This window comes from Akebia trifoliata, chromosome 15 (genome assembly GCF_017979445.1).
Source record: "Akebia trifoliata isolate Shusen 1 chromosome 15, ASM1797944v1, whole genome shotgun sequence".
NCBI classification, from domain to species: domain Eukaryota; kingdom Viridiplantae; phylum Streptophyta; class Magnoliopsida; order Ranunculales; family Lardizabalaceae; genus Akebia; species Akebia trifoliata.
In genome coordinates this window covers 10,283,988-10,291,201 of record NC_141389.1, presented here as the reverse complement: position 1 = coordinate 10,291,201, position 7,214 = coordinate 10,283,988, and the positions used below count along the sequence as shown (strand labels likewise).

Below are 7,214 nucleotides of genomic sequence, written 5' to 3'. Positions count from 1 at the left end.
GTATCTCAACCTGCCTTGGTACCTATGGCCAATTGTAGGTGTGAAGAGCAACCCGAACACAAAGCGCAAACCCAACGATGAAAGATGGCAACTCGCCTCAGAGCAGAGAAGCAATGTACCATTGGACTACGGTGAAAGTGCAATCTGGCTTGGTATGTAATATTCAGCTTTCCATACTTCTACAGTGATGTCTAGTAACATTTTCTTGCACTAAGACCAATTATGCTTTATGGAGCTGACCTCAAATTTTTGGGATTGTGTTTGGATCACGACAACTCATTTTGTTGTCAGAACTATTTCACTGTTTCTTATTACCTGAAATGTTAGATCCTGACAAAGAAGATGCTGAGTTCGGGGCCGTTATTGCCATCTGGATTCATCATGTAGAAAGTTTCTGAGTCCTTTGATCCCACTACACGCTCAAAGTAGGCCCTCATGTAGGTCAGCTCTCCATCGGGCATGTCTGCTGTCTCACTTGGAAGCACACCAGCTCCCATTGACACGGCATGGAGCAGCTGCATAGTGTTCAAGTCTTCCTTGGTTGGGTCGCGCTTAACTCCATAACCCATCTTTTTTCCATTGCAATACATCGTCCATAGAGGCTCCTCGATGAGTTTTGGTCTCTCTACTGGATGTTTCTCGCACTCGAGAGCGATCCTCACTAGACCTGATCCCATTTCTTGGAGTAATTTGGCTGTTGGGATTGCAAGCTCAAGAAGAAACATCGGAAGGCACCTCGGATTTTCTTGGATGGCTAGGCTAATGCGAGCTTTGCGGTATCCAAATAAGGTACCCGTCATTCTGGTGCTACCCGAGATGTGGGTGTCATTGAGACGGCTACCGTGGATAGAGACGGGCATTTTACAAGCTGGTGTGATTATGGGGAAGGATCGGAAGACCGAACGGAAACGCCTGAAAAGAATTCTAGGTTTGGATGGTTTTTTGTTTGTTGAAGGTTGTTGAAGGGATATTTGTGGGCGAGTGGGTGACGGGGATGGTGTCATCTCTGGTGCAACTGCGCTAGTATGGTGAGTCTGTGTTTGTAGCTGTGGTGGTGCCATGGAAGAGTGTTCTCAGTTGAGTTTCTTCAATGGAGCAAGCTGGTTTTGGTGGTAGTAGTGGTGGTGGTGATGAAGGTTTTTATGAAGAGGAAGTTGTGGCCTGCACGTTTTAGGTGTTTTTTTCTCATCCAGTTTTCAAGGGAAAAGGACTTGTTTGTTTATTAAAGGAAGGTTGTTAAATTACGGTTTGAAGCTTAGTTTTTGCTGTGTTTGTGTTTTGCGGCACACAGCTCACTTTTAGGTCTTCTTGTACCCAAACATAGTGGTTGTTGAAACTAGAGTTGGTTTGTATTCTGACATATCTGACGGTTGAAAATCAGCCACGTGGAAGTGTGTTTCGGGAACTTCTGTTTCGTAGTGATTCAAGTCAGTGTTCAACTGGGTCGTCTAATATATATTTTCGTTAATTTTTTAATAAATATCAGTGGATCACCCGAGTTAAAAAAATATTGAGTTCATGAACTCAACCAGAGAAATGAGTCATGACGCAAGACGAGTTGAACAAAATCGGTCCAAGAATGGAGAACTACCTGGAACATGAACCCAGACCATTTTTAATTCTGATTGTGGGCCGGATGCCGTACACCTGTGCCAAGTCAATAAAGTCAATTTTATACTCTACAATGAGCGTTCGAGTTGACCTAGAACACCCAGACTATAAAATGTTGCTAATTGTGGGCCTAAGGCTCTAGACGTGTGCCAAGTGTACAAAATGAGTTTTATAGTCTTGAGGTAGCGGGTCAACGTCGGAATTGACTTGAGGTATTAATATATAAATTTGACTTTGCTTTTTATTTATTAAATAATAAATAATAAATAATAAATATTAATTTTATTTAAATTTTCAATGTATTTATTTAGAGAAAATATCTAGGGGTGTCAATGGGTTCCGGTTCCCTTTTTATTGGAATTAATTAGAGTCGGGTCTAAAATGAAATCGAAAGTGTTAACTTCAATCCAGTGGATATTTATGAGTATTTGGAATCGATTTATTTTATCATTTTTATTTATATTATAGATGATTTAAGATATTTTTCATTTTATTTTAAAATAACTGCATGTTATTGATTGGAGTTTAAAATGAGTTCTCTTGTAAAAATTTATTACTTTTTAACGAAGGTAAATTTTTATTTTTGAAAAAAAGTCATTAATTTATTTCTTTAGTACTACAAATTTAACAAGTTAATAATATATTAAATTGTGAAAGAAAATTTTTATTTATAATAATTTGAAATACTTTTTTTTTCTCATTCCATTCTTGAGAATCGGAACAGATGGGTAACTGTGATTTTTGACGGTTCCAATTTCATTTATTTTGAAACTGATAAGAATCAAAATCAAACTAAATATAATGATTATGATTCGAAATTCCTTAGGAACCGAACTAGAACCGACCAATTGACACACCTATCATGGTATTTTCAGGATAATCAGACCACTAAATGGGTATTGTGGACTAGGGCTTCCAAACATCGATGAGCTAGTTTGGGTCGGTTTGATTAAGCCCTAAACTAGTCCAAACAAGGTGATCTCTACCTTAAATCAGTCCTATATTCCAAGTTGACTAAGTCTTAATCCAATCCTAAGTTGACTAAATCTTAACCCAATCGTAACAGACTTGTACTGAAAAGTGTGTCCAACGAAAATGACAAAATATTAAATTCAACATTTTTAATGAGAAAAGAAATTTATACTTTATAAAACAAATTTATTTTTATTTTTTGCGTGTGAAGATTATTCAATCTAATATGAAATTAATGTCATAACATATTACTTTTACTTAAACTTTTAAACATAACCATATAATATGGTAGTGGGCTGTACACTTTTAATTCCTAGCCCAACTGAAAGCGCCCTCGATCTGCGGGGTGCACGGATCCGCTTTTGACCCTTGAGGTTTGGGAGCCGCCACCTAGTTATTACGGTCTAGGAACCAAACTGACTCTAAAAAAGACAAAAATTACTAATCTACGAAAGAAAAAAGGGTCCGGCGATCACGTTACGGGGTTGGAAGGTGTTAGGCACCAACCCCGCCCGGCCAAAGCCGGTCTCTACTAATTTTTCAAATAAATTACATTGTTAAAAAAACCTAGATAAAAACATTAAGAAATTATATCTTTCCGAAGACAACTTTATCCTTCCCTCAGATCTGACAGAGTAACTCCTTGTTCAGTATTCCTTGTTTTAGTCTGTCTCCGGATCTGATTTCTAATCTTCGAGGCGTGATATCCCTTCCTTAGATCTAAATTCTTCGGATTTGTTTATGGACTTTGAGGTGCTTTTGAAGGGTTTTTGGGTGTCTTTTGAGTTAAAATTGAGATATGGCTGTTAGGTAAGGAGTTGGGGCTCCAAAACTAGGGTTTATGGGAGGCTAGGGAAGCTTTTTAACCTACTTCTCTTAGGGTTTATGATTTGATACGAAAATAAGGTGTGAGGACCTCTATTTATAGATTTTTTTTAAGGGTTGATTTAGATAGAATTAATGTTTAATTAGAATTCTTTTAGTCAGAGTTGTATTTTAATTAGAATTGTTTTAGATAGAGTTGTATTTTAGTTAGAACTCTATTAAATAGAGTTAATTATTTAATTATAACTCTATTAGGATTTTGACTTTGGTCTTATTTGATTGACTTTAAAATTTTGACTTTAGTCCCATTTGATTGACTTTAAGATTTTAACTTTAGTTTTAGTTAATTGACTTTAATTTTGATTTTAGTCTTACTTGATTAACTTTAAATTTTTGGAGAACCCCCCTCTATTATATCTTTAATTCTTTGGACCCCCAAATGGAGGGGTCCTTAAAGAAATATCTCACGAACCCTCAACAATTTTGCCTGAGAGCTCGATTGATCGATTTCTTTGGTTCAAAATTTTAAATTAATTTCATTAATGTTTCACTTTAATTATATAATATTTTATTTATTAATTTCAAAATTTTTAATTATGAAAATTGGTGAAATTACCGTTTTACCCCGGAAAGGACTTTTCACGTTTTAAGTCGATTTTTGGTGTTCTAAGATGTTTTAGAATCGATTTTTCGTAAGGAATTCAATGGAAATATTGGTTTGTGTCATTTATGAAATTTTTTGTGTGAAATGGTCGTGAACTTTATGAGGGGCATTTTTGTAATTTTGTCAAATTCTGTGAAAATTGGTGAAATGATTTATTTGGTTTCGATTTGTTATTTTATATGTTTGAATGAGTTTTCCTAATCGTAACGTAGGCTCTAGGGTTGTTTTGATGTTAGGGGTATTTTGGTAATTTGACTAGTTTTTAGTGATTTTTATCGTGAAGCTTCTTTTTGTTTGAAATATGATGATTTCTATGTTTCTGGAGTCGTATTTTTCTAGCGTAGCGTGGTTTCTAAGGTTTTGTCAGTTCGAGATACCTTATCCGGATTTCTAAAACATATCTGGTAACAAAATAAAGCAAAGGAATAAACATCCATCATTAGGAACCATTGCGATGGGGTTGACGAGTTGATTAATCAGGCGAATGCAAAAATGGGGTGTCTACAGATGTCCCTCTTTGGCAGAATCTATTTTGGTAGATAGTGCGATATCCGAATGCCAAAGCTAGTGACAGTTCATTTTGCAGCCTGATTTAGCAATTCGTCGGGGTGTTCGAATCCTTGAGGGTAAAGCTCTCCCCGAATTAAAAGGTTGTCAGGTCCTTGAGTGCAAACTCTCACTGACAGTGTCAGATCCTTGAATTTTAAAGAATTCTCCCTGACTAAAAAGTGCAAATGTGCAAGTGTGTGCACTATGTGAAACTGAGTAAAATCTGAGTATAATTTGAGCATAACCTGAGCATAAATTGAGTATAAACTGAGCATAATTTCGAGAAAACCCTCGACGGTAACTGAGCAAAATCCAAGATAAACCCTTGGCGGCAACTGAGCAAAATCCAAGATAACCCTTGACGGAAACTGAGCAAAATCCAAGATCACCCTTGACGGCATCTGAGCAAAATCCAAGATAACCCTTGCTGGCAACTGAGCAAAATCCAAGATAACCCTTGGCGGCGACGGAGCAAAATCCAAGATAACCCTTGACAGAAACTGAGCAAAATCCAAGATAACCCTTGGCAGCATCTGAGCAAAATCCAAGATAACCCTTGGCGGAAACTGAGCAAAATCCAAGATAACCCTTAGTGGCATCTGAGAAAAATCCAAGATAACTCTTGGCGGCAACTGAGCAAAATCCAAGATAATCCTTGGCGGTAACTGAGCAAAATCGAAGATAACCCTTGGCGGTAATTGAGCAAAACTGGTAGAGGAATGAAGGAATTTTGAAAAATAATGAATGAATTTGGAGAAGACTGATTGGAATGAATCGGAGAATGAATAAATTCGAAAGATAATGAATCTGGAAGAGAAATGATCGAATCTAGGAATGATTGGATCTGGAAAGGAATCTGGGAACGAAAGAATGCCATATCTCTTATTCTAGGTAAGCGAATTATTAGTTAATCTCTAAAGGCAGTCAAATGTGAGATCCAAAGTGCTTTTGTTTGAACCTCAAGGTTTTATCCAAAAAGTTTTATGAATTTAAAACCTGAGTTTTTTATTTCTTTTGAGCCTCAAAAGTTTTTCGAAAAACTGTTATCAAAAGGGAAACCTTAAATTTAGGGTTCCTATTATTTTTTTAGGATTAACATTGCTAAAAAACAAAATGCCCATAGTTTGACAATGTACGTAGCATTGAAGATAATTGAACACATCATGCAAAAATTAAAAAAATGCCCCTAGTATTAGGGGGAAAAGTTACATTAAAGAAGAAAGAAAATGCCCCTTGTATGAAGGTTTGAAATATTTGATTACCACAAGCACAATAAAGATCCAATTTTTAATTTTGGTTGTTTTATTAAACATTTTGAGTCAGGCTTAAGAGAACAAAATATTTCCTTTTGAGACTCATCATAAGATCCACCCTTCTCTTCATTGGTTCACTTGGGGAAGAAAATATTTTCAGATTGATCGTAGACAAGATACTTGTGGCTTCTTAGTCTATGCCTGGTTTAAGCTAAGTATTGAACTTGATTATTCGGACTTCTGATGTTTCAGTTCGGACTGCTCTTAGCTTAGGATTTTTTTTCTATTTTTCTTTATTGCTCTAGCTTTTGTCTAGATCGCCTTTTCAGGTTTTCAATCTGGCGAGCTTTTTTTTTTCTTTGCTTTGATTGTTGTCAAAGTTGTCCCTTCAAATTTTCAACCTTGCGAGCTTGCCTTAATTTTTGCCTAAGTCGCCCTTTTCGGATTTTCAACTTAGCAGGCTTTTTACTTTTTTTTTTGTCTGAACTTCTGGAGTTGCTGTCTGATCATGCTTTGCTATCTTCCTTGATTTTTTGCACGGTACTTAGAAGGACTTTCATGGGTAGGCTTAGGATTGGATATAAAAAAAAAGGAATTTTGAGGCTCAAAAACCCAAATGCCCTTTGTGTGGCATTTCATTTAAAAAATTTTCTTGAATTTTCTTCCCCATTTTGGATGATATTTCTTTTCTTTTGAAATTTTTCTTGATTTTTTTTGTGTGTGGGAAAATAGATTTTTTTATTTTGATGTGGTCGGGCCTGAAGTAACTTCTCAGGTTGCCTACATACTTCAGAATTTTGGGATCAGACCAATACGTAGTTCAAATTTCCCTTCCCTAGGTTAGGTGATCGGGCTGAGAAAGAAAAAAGGCATAATTTTTCTTTTTGAAAAGGCTGCAAAGGGGTTGAGAAAGGATATGTTGAACTGGGTAACTGGGTAATATGAAGATTGATTCGGTCAAAGATGGCCTCCTTAAATGTAGTACCATTTGATTTGGTCAAGGTTGGTTAGTTCTGGTAATTCGATTCTATCATGATCTTGAAGTTTGACAGTTTTTCCGGGTAATATTTCTTTAATGATGAACGATCCACCCCAATTTGGTTTGAACTTCTCTCTAGGGTCAAAGATAGGTGCCTGATTATCTTTGAGTACTAAATCCCCGACTTGTAAGTGACGGGCCTTGATCTTTTTGTCAAACGCACGGACGATTCTTCTTTGATAAACTTGCAAGTGGTACAAAGCTCTTAGTCGCTTTTTTCCGATCAAGTTTAATTCTTTATACCGTTGACGAGCCCAATCTACTTTTGACAATTGACTTTCCTTGAAGGCCTTGAGATACA

General features: G+C 36.3%; 1 pseudogene; it reads right to left on the bottom strand.

Annotated features, from left to right (window-relative positions):
- Positions 1 to 243: 243 nt before the first annotated feature.
- On the bottom strand, positions 244 to 1,327 carry LOC147384302 (protein MIZU-KUSSEI 1 pseudogene; annotated as a pseudogene).
- Positions 1,328 to 7,214: the final 5,887 nt, after the last annotated feature.